This window comes from Hemicordylus capensis, chromosome 3, assembly GCF_027244095.1.
Source record: "Hemicordylus capensis ecotype Gifberg chromosome 3, rHemCap1.1.pri, whole genome shotgun sequence".
NCBI lineage: Eukaryota > Metazoa > Chordata > Lepidosauria > Squamata > Cordylidae > Hemicordylus > Hemicordylus capensis.
In genome coordinates, this window is record NC_069659.1 from 153196448 (window position 1) to 153214647 (window position 18200).

Sequence of the window (18200 nt, forward strand, 5' to 3'; positions counted from 1 at the left end):
TGGCATAGCTGTCCTTTTATAGCAGAAACCTAGAGGGGGTGGAGCAGAGGCAAACAGTCAGGGCTCTGTCCAGCAGAGTTCTTTTCCCTTCCCCCAGGCCCTGAGTGAAGTGTGTATTCCAGAGGCCTACTGTGAATGTGAAGACAGCTACAAGTCGTAAATGCAGAGTTCTTTTCAGAAAAAAATGTTGCTTTGTTTTCAGAAGATGAAAGCTTCTGATGAAAGGCATGTTGAGAGATGATGAACTGTATGAAATAGATTTCAAAAGAGAGCAAGCTAATGTTGCAAATTAGTGCTCACACAAAGATTGCATGAGCTTATGGCATCATAGACTTGGTCATCCAAGCAAAAAACACATTTCAAAACTAGTAACAGAACAATTGGCAATAAACTTACAAGATAAACCATGCAAATCTGAAATAAAATGCATTGCATGTATTAAAGCAAGGAGTCTAAATTTCAGTTAAGCTTCTTACTTGTTCAGAATTCAAACCCAGAGGTTCTCTTTCACATAAGAGACTGTTACATTGGTTAGCAAGTGTTTAAGAAATAATAAATTTTCAAGCTCTTGTTTTCTGTAACTAAAGCCAAGCTTCCTGCACAATTACTTATAAAATACAAGTAAACACTCTGCAACAAGGGAGTATTTGCTATTGTCTTTGCTACTGGAGTCTCATGCAGTGGTTGGGAGTGCCATTTTCCAGCTTTGCTTGGTCTGCCTGTTCTCCCTTCTTGACAACCAAGTCCTTGCCTCCCTTTTATTTCTGTACAAGGAATACATTCTGAAGCTACCACAGTATTCCTCCTATTATCATTTCTCTGTATGTTATCAGTTTAGTTTCTACTCATGCAGGTTGAAAGAATAACTTTTAATGAGTGCTGTTTTCAGTCCTATTCATGCATCAGGTTTTAATGTGGATTTCAGTAATCATAGATGCAAAAATCTGGAAATTACAGGGACAAAAGACATAAAAATATATTAAAAAATACATACACAAACAGTTGTTTTTTTACAAGTCTAAACCAATGTGCTTAGATTGCGGCTATTCTCATATCCATTAATTTCTAATTTGAACAAAATGTGTTGGCTAGCACAAAATGTTTTGGCAAGCTCCACTGAGTGGAATCAGCTCAAACAAAGCAGTAAAGAGTTGTCAAGATCAGGCTATTCTGTGTGTAAATATTGGCAGAGATTGCAGTGTGTGGTTATCTGAATTATTCACATTTATTTCCCTGATAGAGGCTGGCTGGCTGTAAGAATTACTCCCAGTGGCTCTTTTTGAAAGGTATCTGAGAGGGCTTTTATTTTTGCATGTATGGTAGCTAGGATTGCACAATATTATCTAATTTTGATATTCACTTTGAAAATTGGCACATTTGATGATGCCAGACAGACTACCATAAAACCTCACTGAATATTTGCATTGCTTTTATACTATTTAGTGAGGACATTCACACAATCAAAAACTGTGTTCTACCTGGGTTTGGGATCTGTGTGTGCTCCCAATTCTTGGTTTTGCGGAAGCAAGATAGGAGGGTAGAAGTGATTGTGTGGAAGCAAGGTAGGAGGAAAAGCTACCCATGTTTTCTTCCTACTTTGCTTCCGCGCAATCACTTCTACCCAGGTTTTCCTCCTGCCTTGCTTCTACACAACCAAAAATTGGGAACACTACACAGTGTAGTGGGCAGCCAGCCAGCACTGATGGAGTTAATTAAGAGATAACAGGTGATCTTGATTGACAGACTAGTGATCCTAGGTCATGACCCAATCGGCTGGAGGCTAGGCAGGTCAAAGGGGTCTCCTGGTGGCTGCTCGGGAGAAGCAGAGTGTGACCCATGGGAGAGAGGAACAATGGAGTCATGGTGAGTCTGCAGCCCTTGTGGGACAAGGTTGTAAGGGGGCTTGGTTAAGTCTGAGGGATGGGAAGCTGAGGTTTGTGGCTTCAGAAGTCTAGCTTAGAAGATAGTGTTTAGTAAGAACTGGTGTTTTAATTTATTTTTCTTTGAGTGTGTACTTTACATATCCCTGATACTGTTCTAATATTGTTTATCTGCAACATAACTAAAATAAGAAACATTAGCCTATACTGAACCCACCTAGGGCATAAAAAAGACTCTATAAACATTTAAGTGTGCCTAAATGTAACCTAGCCACCCAATGGCGCATTGGGGAAATGACTTGATTATCAAGCCAGAGGTTGCCAGTTTGAATCCCTGCTGGTATGTTTCCCAGACTATGGGAAACACCTATATCGGGCAGCAGCGATATAGGGAGATGCTGAAAGGCATCATTTCATACTGTGTGGGAGATGGCAATCGTAAACCCCTCTTGTATTCTATCAAAGACAACCACAGGGCTCTGTGGTTGCCAGGAGTTGAAACTGACTTGATGGCATGCTTTACCTTTAAATGCAACCTAAAACTGAAAGCTATTTTTGTAATCTACTAAGTAATTGTGAGTGTATCTAAAAAGCTAAAAGTCTCAGACAGAACCAGTCTGTAGCAATGGAATAAAACTGGTTTTTGTTCTTTTCTTTTTACAAGCCTCTCAGAGTTGATTTTTAAATCAGGAAAGGGGGGCAGAAGGGGGATTTCTCTGATGCAAATGCATCTGCAAGAGCTCAGCAGCTGCCATTTTTCTCTATATGTGTAGTAGGCATACATGTGGAAGGTTTATGGTACTTATCCAGTAGCAGAATTAAGAGAATTTCCCTTGAGGATATTCCACCCCAAGCCCAGGGAGGTTCAGGCTCTGTTGACAAAGAGGGTGGCGGTAGCAGCATTTTAAATCTTCCAGAAATACAGAATAGTTTTATGAGAAGCCCACCCAGGCAGCTTGTCAGGGATGACTTGGCATTTCCCCTCCTCACTGTGAGTTGCTCTCAGACAAAGGCTTAATCCGCTACAGTGTGAATGACCTCTATGTCTTTTAATGTGTTTTTTTGGGCTGTTAGTGCTGCTAACTCAAGATCTCTCTCCTGGTCAGTCACCGGCAACTCAGACCTCATCAGTGTATGTATGAAGCTGGGGTTTTTGCTCCACTATGCATCACTTTACACTTGCCAACACTGAACCGCATTTGCCCAGTCACCCAGTTTGGAGAGCCTTTTGGAGTTCCTCACAATCTGTTTTGGACTTCACTGCATCACTTTTCACTTGCTTACATTTGCCAATTTATTGCCCACTCCCCAAGTTTGGAGAGATCCTTTTGGAACTCCTTACAATCTGTTGTGGATTTCCCTACCTTAAATACTTTAGTGTCATCTGCAAATTTGGCCACTGCTGCTTACCCCAACTTCTAGATCATTTATGAACAAATTCAAGAGCACAGGTCCCAGTACTGATCCCTGGGGGACCCCACTTCCTACTTCCCTCCACTGTGAAAACTGTCCTCCAGTTTCTGAGCTGCCATTAGCAAAATGATATTAATAGTCCTTGAGCCCTTCTTTTCTATACAAGAATAGTTTGGAAGAACTGTTTTTTATTTACTTGTCTTTGATTTGAATTATTTTGTATTGTTCCGACTGACAGTCTTTGTGCTAAGATTCAGCTGTAGGAAACATTTGTGATATTAAACCTTGAAATATACCGTTTATAATGGGAATTGTGACAGAAGTGAGAACAGATCAAAGATGCTTTGAAGGTACAAATAACATTTTATAAAGGCTTCTTTTTCTCCCTCCCCGCCCCCTTTTCATATTGATTACTAGTGACGGTGGTTGGGAAAGTTAACATGGAAATGTCTTTCTAAACCAAGTGATCCTTATCTTCAAAGTCATCAGGGCATGAAATTTTAGACTGCCCCTCCAGCCAGGCCATTACTGCTTTTACAGGAGCACAGTGCCAATAAATTTCTAGTATGCTTCAGTGTGAATAACTCCTCCTCATCACCATAAAACAGAATCCAGTATCCTCCATGTGACAAATGGAAAACTAGGCATCTCTCAGCACTAACAGAAAAGCCAGTTCCTGGATTGCATTTCTACGTTCACACTAACATTTCCAAACAATGGAATCTATAGCAATCCAAAGGAATAGGTGTAGGTGTGTGAACAAACCAAAAATAACAGTTTGGATTGAATTTGAGCAAAACTGCATGTTGACAAACAGTTTTGGTCTAAATGACCAGCTGGTCCGATCCATTTGACTGAATTGGTTTGGTGGTTCAAACGGCTATACTTGTAAAGGGGAATCCAGTGAGGATTCTCCTTTACAAGTAAAGAGGTGGGGGAATACTCTATGGGGCCACCAGTGAGGGGAACCAAGAGGAATAATTTAAAGGTCTTACTGGCTCAGCCTGGCCTGGCTGCCAATGCCCATGCTTATCTCCCTTGGTTCAGCCCCAGCACATGTGATCCCTGTTTAGCAAGCCAGTAGCACAGTTGTGGCTTCCATGCATCTGCAGAGGCTGGAACCACACTGTGCAGGTTCCGTATCATAAGCAGGAAATTGTGACTTACCCTCAATGGACCTTTAGAAACAACAGTGGGCTAGAATATGAGTTTGAGGATTTAAGCTATATCGTCCAAGGAGAACAGCTCACTTGGCATTTTGACTCAGGTGCAGAGGCCTGAGTCCAAATTTCATGTGCCTCAACTTTGAAGTGTTCACATGGCTGTAAAAAAAGAAGAAGCCGAATTTCCCTTTAAAATGCATGTAAGAGGTAATCAGGAAAAGATATGAGATTTTCCTCTGCTTCCAGAGTGATCAGTTTTTCAGCTTCATGAAGGTACAGTTCCATTAGCAAGAGTTGTGAGATGTAACTTGATTGCTATAGCTCCAAACTCAAGCATCATCCAGAACTTAGACTTGGAGGGGAAGCAGTTGATCAAATAAGATTAAGGTCATCAGTACCAGCTGCAGAGGTATGAGATCATCCAAGTCCCAACATTGAGTCTGAACCGGGAAGCCAAGAGTCCTCAGAACCTGAACCTTCAAGCCTGGGAAGCTTCCACAAATATTGCCACAGGTGTCACCATGGGGAAGTTTTACCTTCATTGCTGCTGGTGTGGGAGACAATATCTTTTTTTCTTTTCAGTGAAAATGCTGTGCTTCTTGGGGTGATGGCAGTGGCTGCCGCAATGTCACTTAAACTATTGCTATTTCCCCCAGTAGTTGGCTCCTCCTGGCTGCCATTTTGTTCTCCCCGAAATGCACCAGAGAATGATGTTACATCACAATATCATTTCCTGGTGCATTCCAGTGTTGAGGGGTAATGGTGGCTGGCAAGAACCAGACCCTGGGAAAGGCAGCAACCCTTTAAGCACTGCTGCTCCCGCCACTGACAGAACTTCAGCATTTTTCATTGTAACGAAGAAGGTGCTTCTTCCATCCCCACCAGCAATAAAGGTAACCTACCGTGTTTCCCCGAAAATAAGACAGTGTCTTATATTAATTTTAGCCCCCCCAAAATGCACTAGGGCAATTAGCGGTACATCAGAAATTACTGCTAGGTCTTACTTTCGGGGTAGGTCTTACTTTCGGGGAAACAGGGTACCCCCTAACTAAAATGTTTGGTGATGTTCATGCCCTCCCAAAATCACAGGGCTACCCTCTTCCAAACCACAAACTTCACTGAGATTACTGATCCAAATTAATGTGAGTCAGTTCTCCTTCAAACTTCTCTGCCATTCTAAAATGAAATTTAACTTTAACATCAGGACAGTCCTTTTTACGTCTTAAACTACATTATTTTCCGACTGCTGCTATGGAAACACCTGACAGATTTGATAGATTTACACAATGGCAGAAAGACTGAGCCGCGTGCAAGGACAGGGGAAATGTATGTGATGACTCCAAGTGTTGAATAAGCTTCCAGAACTCCAGTGACTTACTTTCTCATGCTGAAAGTCAGCAGACATACATCAAGTACAGTATATATTTTGTCAAGCAATGGCATGACAGTTTAGTATGGCAAAGCATATGTTGGATATTTGCTGGAGATGCATTCTGCTTGGTCGGGTGAATGTTCATTGTAGGCAGCACTGGATCATTAGGCACACAACTAGAAATTACAAAAAAGAATGTTGTGTATAGAGCTCCTCCCTCCCCTGCATCTCAAAATCATGTTCTGGCATAATTAAGTTTTTACTTATTTCCAAGCAGTAATAACCAATGCTATGGAGTGAGAGTAAAGAAATGTCCCAGAGAATACCAGCAGGATATGAGGTGACATAGGGTTTCCAACATTTCATTGCCAGAATGAGGGACATAAGTTTGGGGCTGAAGGGTGGGGCCAGGGGCTGGGGCAGGGAAGTATATGCAGTGGTAATCAAGAGCCTGAGTATGTTATTGAATTATATATGTTTCTACATATATATGCTATTGGCTCCTTAGAGGAAGAGTGGAATATAAATGCAAAAATATTGAATAATGCCAGCATTGTTATTATTCAGAACATAATTATGTTATACCACTTTTCAACCAAAAAGTTCTCAAAATAGTTGACACGGCAAAAAGAATAAAATGCCCCCTTGCAAGTATTTCACAATTCTTGGTAGATGTTTATTTGTAAACTGTTCTGGTTGCTATTGCATAAGCACATAGTGGGGGTGGGAAGAGAGCAGGCTTAGACTTTATTCAAATTCAGTCATTTGACCAGCATAAACAAATGACAAAAACAACACAAAAAGAAGAAAATACAGTGTTACCAGGCAATCGCACCAGACACCCAAACACTCCAAATTCTGCTAGCAATATAGCAAAACTTTGCCACTGAATATGAAATATTAGAGTCTTTGTCTTCGAGCAAGAAATTAACCAATGAATCATTAAAGCAACTAGAATAACTGCAAGGGCGCGATTAAACGAATTCTAACATCTCTATAAAATTCACAACAGAGGAAAACATGAGTAACTGACTTGATCTCATTAGCATTACAGGGACATAAACACACCTCTACAGGCCAGTGCTGAAATCTCCCCCTGAGCAAAGCTGATGGTAAGGCGTTAAAGCGAGCCCTAGAAAAGGCCCAACGGAATTGAGGAAGGGTGATAGATGATAAATATGGTGCCCATGATTCCTGCCCATGATTTTAAGGTCCTTTAAGTGTTTGGGAGGAGAGCAGGCTCATTCTGTAACTCAATATCAGTAAGACGTTTATATAGCAGAGATTTTGCTCTCTTGAATCCCAGCTCCAACAGATGTCCGGGGTCTAAACTTAACATGAGTAATTTATTAATTATCCCTGCAAACCAAGTAGGCTGAAAGGTGACTGAAAAAAAAAAAAGGAATATTAGACCTACTGGCTGTAAATAATTTTCCAGCCAGTAGTTGATAATAATCCTCCAGGCCCTGGTCTCCACCTTTAATAGCCCTGCCTCTTGCCAGAGTACTGAATTAGCAGTGCATGGGGGAGAACAGAGGGGAGGGTCATCAAGTTCTTAAAACAAAATAAATAATAAATAAAGAAGAAAGGTGGGAGTCAAAACTGCATCACCCAGAATTTCTGAGCCAGAAACTTACAAGCAAATCCCTATCTATCTTTTGTTCACCCTAACTATTTCCCAGATCAAGGACAGCCAACCTGGGAGTTTCTAGCTGCTGTTGGGCTATCATTTCCATCATCCTGAGCCACAACAGCTGGGAATGATGGCAGCAATAGTCCAACAGCAATGGCAAGAGAGCCCCAAGTTGGCCACAACACAGTAAATGACTTGCAGGAGCTCTTTTTGCCTCCAGCAGAAATTACACCCACAGGAAGAAGTTCCAGGTGAGTTAGCAGCAGAGGAACTCTCAGTTTCTGTGCTCTGGCTGGACTCTGGAGACAAAGCAACAAGACCTCCCCACCTTGCCCGCACCATCTCCTTTTGGGCACAAAAGAACTGGGGAAAGAAATCATTTTTAAAGTCTTTCCCCTCCCCCTGCCTCCCGCATCCACTCCCTGTTTAGGTTTAGGTTGTTGCAGCGAGAAGAAGAACTGTGGCAAAATAAATTCAGTACTGGAGCCAGAGAGAGAGAGAGCTCAGCCATTCAAAAGCTACACACAATAAATATGCTCATTTCTAATTTTTCGAAGGCATTATAACAAGAGTAGCAAAGCAGTTTTAGTTCGCTCCACTATTGAAAAGACAGAAGGTAAAGGGATGAGAATGAGAGAGTGGAAAAAATCCACATGAAGAATACATGCCTGCTCCTTTCCCTCCTTCTTCCCCTGCTTGCCTTTTACTTTTCCACACATGCCTCCCCTTCCAATTCCTACCACCACCACCACCCTGGTCAGCCCAGTCAACCTCTGTACCTTAACTTACATTAGTGCTGCTGTGTATGCACAACGGAGGGGGGGGTAATAGAGTGAGAAGCAGCTAGTTGCTGCTGCAGGAGTTTGGACAGAACTGAACAGCTAAACCTTCCTGGCAGACTCCTGTGTAAGCCCCGCCCACCCACCTCATAGCTGATTGGCAGGTGAGCCCCAGGAGCAGCTCAGCTCAAGTTACTGCAGCAGCAGGAGCCTGCAGGACGAAAGCCAGCAAGGGAAGAGCTCTATGGAGCTCATACTGGCTGCCAGTCCACCTCTGCCTGCCCCCAGCCACCAAAATGCGGGAGAAATGCAGTCTCAAACGGGACAAACATTTCCTCCCTAAAATAAGGGACGTCCCTCTTAATTCGGGACAGTTGGCAACCCTAAAGGTGAGACCTTGCAAATGTTAGGGATGTGCATGAGCTGTTTGTGCACTCCCTTGCAGGGCAGGGAGGGGTGCCTTTAACAAACAGGTAAGGCGCTCCTTACCTACTCGCCCCCTTCCCACCATTTAAAGTTGAGAGGGCAGACATTCGAATGCGCCACCGCCACCACGGGGGTGTGCAATTGGCCTGAGGTTATCTAGAGTCACCAAACCCGTGGTCACCATGGCAGGCTCAGAAAGTACCATCGAAAGTTGACAGGGCAGACATTTGAATGTGTCGCGCCCCCTCCCTCCCACTTCCCCCCCACCAGTGCTTGTTTTAGAAACTGCTATAGTGTTCCTTCCTGCAGTTCTGATCGGTGTCAACATGAGAATGATCAGTGGACGTGTGCCCTGGAAAGGGAATGCCAAACGTGTTTGTGCACATCCCTACTAAATGTGCAAAAGGGATACTGTAAGAAAAATAGCATTTTGCTATCCAAATGGATCAGTGCCATGCACAAGGGTAACTTCACTGAAGTAACTCAAACCATTTCCCTCCTGTTCTACCTGCGTCAGAACCAAGAGATGTGCAACTTCACAACCTATAGCAGGGCTGCTCAGCTTTGGCCCTGCAGCTGCTTGTGGACAACTCCCTTAATCCCCAGCCACAGTGGCCAATCGTCAGGGATCATGGAAGTTGTAGGCCAACATCTGCAGGAATGCTGAAGCTGAGAAGCCCTATCTACAGCATGTGGTGAATTGCAAAGGAAGTGGTCTTCCATGGGGCTCTAGTGAATGGAAGGAATCAATATTGTGACAAATGTTGCATTTTCCAGTTATGGCATTTGTTTCAGAATTTTCGGGAGTGCATGTAAAGCACTCCTTAACATTTTTTTAAATACATGGTGGAAAAATGGAGGATTCCTAATGCTCTAATTTAGTTATCATTTAATTTGGAATCCCATATCCAGGGAGAAATTCAGATGTGGGGAACTGAAGAAGCTTCCTTAATGTACCAGTGACTCGGCTGCCAGATACAACATCGCCGTAGTCAGCCACAACCAGGGCTGATGTACTCTTGATGAAGCATGAATCCATCATTAAGAACAGAACTAGAAAATAGAGCTCCTCCCTCCCCTGCTTCTCAAAATCATGTCCTGCCATCTAATGACAGTCAGCATGAATGCATACCACGTGTCATAGGAAAGCTGGTGGGCACATGATGTCAGGGGCTTCCTGTGATTCCAAAGACTTATCTGTTGGTGTGAGGACCTATTACAACAGAAAATGCTCAAGTGTGACCCCAGTTTGGGGTCATACATTGTCATGGTGGGCAAGGGCGGGGAGACATGATAGAGGTCTATAAAATCATGCATGGTGTGGAGAAAGTGAAGAGAGAGAAATTCTTTTTCCTTTCACACAACACTAGAACCAGGGGTCACTCCATGAAATTGATTGCCAGGAGGTCTAGGACCAACAAACGGAAGTACTTTTTCACACAACAAGTGATCCACTTGTGGAACTCTTTGCCACAGGATGTGGTGATAGCCAACAACCTGGATGGTTTTAAGAGGGGTTTGGATGACTTCATGGAGGAGAGGTCTATCAATGGCTACTAGTCGGAGGGCTGTGGGCCACCTCCAGCCTCAAAGGCAGGATGCCTCTGAGTACCAGTTGCAGGGGAGTAATGGCATGAGAGAGGGCACACCCTCAACTCCTGTCTGTGGCTACCAGCGGCATCTGGTGGGCCACTGTGCGAAACAGGATGCTGGACTAGATGGGCCTTGGGCCTGATCCAGCAGGGCTGTTCTTATGTTTTTATGTTCTAGGTAGAGTAGACGTGGAGGCAAACACAAGGCAAGGCCCAGAAGGCAACAGATTGGCAGTTTCACGTCGGATCCCCAAGGCCTACAGCTTCCTTGCATCCATTGGGGCACTACCACCCACCACAACTCACTCTGGGCTACCCTGGGAGAGGAGAGCTGGTCTTGTGGTAGCAAGCATGACTTGTCCCCATAGCTAAGCAGGGTCTGCCCTGGTTGTATATGAATGGGAGACTTGATGTGTGAGCACTGCAAGATATTCCCCTCAGGGGATGAAGCCGCTCTAGGTTTCAAGTTCCCTCCCTGGCTTCTCCAAGATAGGGCTGATGAGAGAGATTCCTGCCTGCAACCTTGGAGAAGCCGCTGCCAGTCTGTGAAGACAATACTGAGCTAGATAGACCAATGGTCTGACTCAGTATATGGCAGTTTCCTATGTTCCTAAGGTTGGCTCCAGCTTTCAGGCAAACAGGCCTGCATGGGCCCCCTCCTGCCTGGATGGGTTCGAGAATTGTTCTGCTGCCTCCACACATATTGTGCAAAGGCTATGGGCACGGAGGTGGTCTCACAGATCAGCAATGGGCCCTTCCAAGAGCTTTTGGCAGCTGCCCAGCAATATCAACCCTTGATGCCGGCCCGGTGTGCTAGAACTGCTTCTCTTAAAGCTCTGCCATCTAAACTGGAACCAGGGCTTCACGTTCCTTGATTTCAGATAGATGTTGATCTGTAATAAAATGAAACGTTAATAATCCACTTAGAAATGTTCAATTGTGCACTGTATTAGGTATAATGCATTTAGTCTGCATGTTTTATATAATTAGATGTGAAATATCTATTATTCATCTTTAATACTATAGCATATTCCTGGGAGCTGCTATAAAATTTAGCAGAAATCTGTATTTATGGAATTATTAACACTCCTTTTATTGAGCATATATTTTTCAAAGTTTATGGGTGTTATATTGAGGAACTTGAGATTGCCTTTTCATAGACACTCAGTAAATGTAAATATTTAACATTTGCTATTCAATCAAAGGCTCCCTTTTAAGTTGTTTTAATCAGAACTTTCTGATAAGGCTGGCCAGTTTTCATTAGAATAAAATAACATATATGATTTCAAACTAGTACACGGTTATATGCATTTAAATACCATAGATTTCAGAGGGAATGATCAAGGGACTCAAGGGAGGAAAGCTGGTTTTGTGGTTGGAAGCATGAATTGTCCTCTTTGCTAAGCAGGGTTCACCTTGGTTTGCATTTGAACGGGAGACATGTGAGCTCTAAGATATTCCCCTTAAGAATGGAGCCACTCTGGGAAGATGCAGAAGGTTCCAAGTCCCACCACCACCACACACACACCCTGGCATCTCCATACAGGACTGGGAGAGACACCTCCTATGCTTGGGCAAGGTGATTGAGAGGGTGGTGGCGACTCAGCTCTAGGCTGTCTTGGAGGAGGCAGATTATCTGGACCTATTTCAAACTGGCTTTCGGGCAGGCTATGGAGTTGAGACAGCCTTGGCCAGCCTGTTGGATGATCTCCAATTAGGAATTGAGAGGGGGAATGTGACTCTGTTGATCCCTTTGGATCTCTTAGCAGCTTTCGATACGATTGAGCATGATATTCTTCTGGGACACTTGAAAAAGTAGGGAGTGGGATGCACGGCTTTGCAATGGTTCTGCTCCTACCTCTTGGATAGGTTCCACTTGGAGACTGCTACTCCGGTATGGAATCCCACAAGGCTCCATACTGTCTCCAATGCTTTTTAACATCTACACAAAATCCCTGGGATACATCATCAGGAGATTTGGTGCAGGGTGTTATTGATATGCTGATTACACCCAAATCTATTTCTCCATGTCAACTTCATCAGGAAATGGCCTAACTTCCCTAAATGCCTGCCTGGAGGCGGTAATAGGCTGGATGAAGGAGAACAAATTGAGGCTGAATCCAAGCAAGGTGGAAGTACACATTGTAGGAGGTTGAGACTTAGGAAGTGTTGGAGGAAATATATATATCAATCAGAGTATTTCAGGAGCTATCTCACTCCCATTACAGCAAAAGTTAACAGGGTCTCAGAGGCAACAGCTTGTAAATTTACCCCTGCTAACTTGGCAAAGAGGCACCTTTGAATGTGGTGATTCTCTTTATTTAGCAGGGGGAGAGTAACTGGCCCTATTTACCCCCAGCACAGTACCTCCAGTGACTGTTGCTGCTGGTGCCAATCTTATGTTTCTTTTTAGATTGTGAGCCCTTTGGGGACAGGGATCCATCTTATTTATTTGTTATTTCTCTGTTTAAACCGCTCTGAGCCATTTTTGGAAGGGTGGTATAGAAATTGAATTAATAATAATAATAATAAAATGGAAAGCTTGGAGATTGATGTGAGGTTAAACTAATCTACTTTATTCAGAAGTACATGATGACAGGACAAGACCTATATCTAAGTTCTGGCTACATGTTGGTCATAGAGAGACCTATTGAAGCATGGTGCTCAGAGAGAGAAAGCTAGAAGCATTCTGGGAAGAAGAAGAAGGAAGTCAATCCCAGGAAGTTCCTGAGAACAATCTATCAATAGAGGGATCATATAAACAGGAAAGAGAAGGAGACCCTAACTATCTATCACTACACTCAATGCCCCTAGTGGTCATTAAGGTTACTGGTGCAAAAGGTCAATGCCATCTAGAGCTGGATCTCCAACAGGAAGTGGGTTAGATCTGCCTGTTCTGGATGGGGTTGCACTCCCCCAGAAGGGTGGGTACATAATCTGGGAGCACTTCTGGACCCAAACTCTCCCTAATTTCTCAGGTTGAGGCAGTGGCCAGGAGTTCTTTCTATCAGCTTTGGCTGATTAGCCAGCTGTGTCCATTTCTGGAGATGAATAACGATAAAACAGTAGGGCATATGGAGGTAACATCAAGACTTGACTACTGCAATGCGCTCTGCATTGGACTGCCTTTGTACATAGTTCAGAAACTGCAGTTAGTACAGAATATAGCAGCCAGGTTGGTTTCCGGGATTGCCCGATGAGATTATATTACACCCATTTTAAAAGAACTACACTGGCTGCCAATATATTTAAGGACATAAGAACAGCCCTGCTGGATCAGGCCCATGGCCCATCTAGTCCAGCATCCTGTTTCACACAGTGGCCCACCAGATGCCACTGGGAGCCTATAGGCATGCCCTCTCTCCTGCTGTTACTCCCCTACAACTGGTACTCAAAAGCATCCTGCCTTTGAGGCTAGAGGTGGCCTATAGCCCTCCAACTAGTAGCCGACGATAGACCTCTCCTCCATGAAGTTATCCAAACCCCTCTTAAAGCCATCCAGATTGTTGGCTGTCTGAGTTTACCAATTATGGAGAAGAGGCTAATTGGTCTATAGTTAGCTGGGTCAGTTTTGTTTCCTTTAAAAAAAACTGGGATAATTATAGACAAGCCCCAATCATGAGGTATACATGCAGTTTGGTTAACAGATGTAAAGAGGGTGACACTAATACTGGAGCTCAGCCCACCATGCTAAATTGGACTTATCAGTTCAATAGGGACAAAGTCCCCTCCGGGTGCTTTCCCAGAACTTTGTTGCCCAACCAATTCATTAATCTCCCTAGGAGTAACAGGGGGCCATTCAGGGATGGAAGGATGCACCGTATCATCTATCATTTTGGGACCTTCTGCAACAGCTATAAAGTGAGCATGAAAGTGGGATTCCCATATTCCAGGTGGAATCAGATAATAATTTCAGGCTCTTTTAGGGATTATACTCCCTCTGACTAGCGACCAGAATCTAGAGGAATTTTTAACCTAGAGGCCTGGATCAAAAGGTGTCAGGACTCTTTCATTTCCAGTTTTTTCTTATTGTGAATCAGATTGTTGTACTTTTTTTTAAAGGGCCGTAACTGATTAAGAAGATGTTGAAGGGTTCCTTGCTCTAAATAAATGAAATTCCTTAACCAGCTGTTTCCTGGCTAGAACACAATCATGGTCAAACCACGGTCTAGATCTATTGTTGTTGGATAGGGGGCCCGATTGTCTCTCAATAGTGAGAGAACCCTGCAAACGTTGAATCAGTCATTGATAATGATCTAAAATTTCATTCATTGAATCAGCTGTTAAGATATTAGATCTCAGATGCAACAATTCCTCTGACTCAAGTAGATCACTCAGACATTTAGCAGTTTCACTTGTCCATCTGATATGTAAGCGGAGGCAGTGTCAGCATTTACTGGAATAGCATTCTCCAAAATAAAGATGATGTGATCAGGGGATCTCACACAAAGAGTCAAGGGCATATGGTCACTTTCCACCTTCAGATCAACTTTCAGCTGTAAGATAAAATCTAGGAGCATTCTTCAGGCTGCAAAATAATCAATCATACTAGCTCCCCTCCCTGCCCCAGTATGTTAACTCTAGTGGTGTGCATGGAACTGTCCGGCCTGGTTCGGTCTGAGGCCAGACCGGCTTCAAACGGAACCGGGCCAGTTCAGTCCGGCCCCCAGCGAACCCCTCCCCAGTCCTGTCTGGTCCCAGACCAGTCTGCAAACTTTTAAAAAAAAATTTTTTTAAATCAAAAAAGTAACTACCTGTTGCCCCTTTGGGGGGCTTGCTGTAGCCATGGGGGGAGGTCCATGTGAGTTTACTCTCCCCCCACCAGCCTCCCTCATCACCACCACGGCCAGGTAAACATAGTCTTTTTGGCCCTTTCAGGCCTCCGTAAAAGCGAGTTGCCACCATTTTGGCTGCCGCACACATGCGCAAATGCCCTCTGCGAGGCCACAATCACTGTCGGGTCATTCAATGGAAGAATTTCCATACACATAGTAGGGTCAGAGAGTGGCACAGAATCAGGAGTGGCAGGTATCACATTAATCACCATCAAATCCTTCTATGGAGGGGTAGCCATATCTGCCAAACTGGCAATCATTCCTTCATTTTGTCGTGCCAGTGCTGGTACCAGGTTAGCAACATCTTGCACTGATGCCCAAGAATTTTGAAATTCTCTAAAAATCGGAAGAATCTGAGGTAGATTCCCTAAGTTCCGTACCGATGTAGGCTCTGCATCACTCTGTGCAGTGAGTGAGTTTGTACTGGTTGTCTCGGCATCAGTGCTTTCATTTTGGCAAGGCTTGCTATTACTGGCTAAATGCCCAGACATTGTTGGTTTCAGTCTTATCTTTTTAGGGTCAGGAAGGCAACTGTTCCAGATCTAGGAAGACTCTTAACCTTTTTACCACACAGAGGAGAGCAAAGTTGATCCTGAAAGACTCTGGTAATAAAAATGTTATAAGTTGCTTTAAAAATGTGTAAATTGAAAAGTTTAGATGGAACTTCATTCTGATGAAATGTGATGACTAATCTTTGATGAATATTAGCATTAGGGAGCCAGAAGAGAGATCGAATATCGACTTGAGCTGGATTATATTGGAGCAAAAGACTGAAAGAGCTAAGAACTGTTATTATAATTAACCCTAGAATGACGAATAAATAGAGCAACTTTGTTACTCTGAAGGCTACGAGAATGGGTTTTTGGCGTTGTTTCCAGCTAGTGAGCATTTTGGAGAGCAAGATAGGGTGCAGGCTTTTGTCACTGCTGCTGGGATGTTCTCCTTACAGCCTGAACCCGATGGGTATTTATGTAAGTCCTCAGCTAAAGTATCCATTGCTGTTTTCAGTCTCCGTATCTTCAAATCCAATTGGTGTATTTTTTCATAGAGATTTAGGAGACTTTCTGTAATAAGGAAAGTCTGATGTGTAAGGATCTCTAAAGTACCTGCTTTTTTGAGGCTCCTCCGGATTCTGAGGCTGCTCTTGGGGAATCTCCATTGTTAAGGGGGGCTCTGCTGCTGTAGTTATTGTTTCTCTTAATTCCCCATCCAATTCAGCAGGCTCTTGATCCAAAGAAGAATATCTGTTGCTAGTAGGGAAAGTAACCGTGATACTTTCAAGGTCCTTGCCCATTAAAAATTGGTCCAATCTTAGTTGTTTTCCTGCCTTCAGCTGTTCTGGCGAGGTACGCGGCTGTTTTTTCAAACCCATTGTTCCCCTGTTGGTAAAACAGTTCCAGCTACCAGACAAATAGTAAGGGAGATAGCAAAACAAAAAACACAAGAAGAAAAAAGATAGAATGTCCCAGTTATAATTGGGTTCTGGAGCTTTAGATAAGCTAAATGGATAAAAAAGAGAAAAATAATAATCCAGCTGAGGAGCTCAGCACAGAGACTGCTGCTGCAACACCACCTTGGCTCCTCCTCCCCCCCCCACCCCGGATGCTGTATTTCAACAATGCTTGGAGAGCCTCAGGGATAATACAATCACATTGTTGACCACTCCAGGTGTATTTTTGGGTTAAATACAAAGTGCTGCTCATTACCTATAAAGGTCTAAATGGCTTGGGTCCAAGAACGCCTTCTTCATCATCAACCCCGCCGCCTATTAAGATAATCTGAGGAGGTCCAGTTGCATTTGTCACTGGCTTCGTTGGTGGCGATTCAAAACTGGTCCTTTTCTAGAGTTGCCCCAGGACTCTGGAATGCACTTCCTAATGAATTAGAGTTTCCCCGTCTCTGGTGGTTTTTAAGAAGGACCCGAAAACATAACTGTTTAGTCTGGCTTTTAGATTATTGTTTTAAAGCTTCGGGTTTTAACATTTTTATCAGTATTTATAATTGTTTTAGTTGTGTCAATGTTTTAAAGGTATTTTAAGTTGTGCACCACCCAGGGACTTTTTTGTATGGGGAGGTATGGAAATATAATAAACTGCTTTAAAAAAAAAACAAAAACATTTTTGGGCCTGCCTGTATGGAGAGAGAGACAGAGAGTGCCTGTGGCGTATCTGTGTCTCCCTCTTTTTTCTTTGCTGTGCCAACTGCTTTTTATTTGTACCAGTAGCCACAGTGGCTTTAACTGTGTGCTGCTGTGGATTCCCCCCCCCCCCCGGTTTTCTTCTTCTTGTAGACAGCCCAGTGGCTTCAACACCTGGAAATCTGCACTGCTGAGAGTTTTTTTCTTCTGTTGTATCCCCAAGCTGCACCACCTTTGCTGCTGCTGCTGTATCCCCTTTTCTTTTTTGATTTTTTGGGTAGGTGGGTGCCATCCTTTCTCTTGCTGAAGCACCTGCAGGAGTAAGAGGCAGCCATCCACAGCCTAGCAAGGAGGCATGGCTTGGAACTGTGTGACCTGTCCACCCAACAGGAATTGTTTGACCTGTCCACCCACTCATGTCTTGGCACTCCAGCCATTCTTTGCTTATTTAATTCAATTTATATATCACCCCACTAAAGTGGCTCGGGGCGGTTTACACACTAAAATTAAAAAAAAACCAATTAAAACTAAAACCCAATTAGAAGCAGATTAAAATTACAATTAAAACTAAATATCATTAAAAGCCAGGCTAAAAAGATGGGAATTAAAGGGGTTTTGCCACAAATGGCTTGTGTGTCAAGACGGCAATGCTGAGCCAGGCTTTGCCCACCATTTTCCTCGAGAAGATGATTGGTGAGCTCCAGTCCATGCTGACCACTGAGAAAGCAATCGCCTTGGCAGGTTGGCTGAGAAATGTAGAGGTGGATCCGCTTATAACACCCTTGGGTGTTTTGCAACACATGTTTTATCCTGCCGATGTGTCCCAAGGATGAAGGAGAAAGAGATTAGCCCTGACCAGCTGCCCAGGTAGAGGGAGCTCATTGTTGAAGAAGTCAGGTGAGCTGAGGAGAGGAGACTAGGGCACAACCAGGAGGAGGGTGCTTGGAGCACTTACTGCTGGTGTACCATC

The 18200-nt window shown here is 43.6% G+C and overlaps 1 protein-coding gene across 1 annotated transcript in view; it reads right to left on the reverse strand.

The window, feature by feature from the left end:
- The window catches only part of LOC128352409 (eggshell protein 2A-like), a 150695-nt gene that overhangs the window by 105950 nt on the left and 26545 nt on the right, over nt 1-18200 (reverse strand). The gene's annotated exons all lie outside the window — the stretch shown is intronic.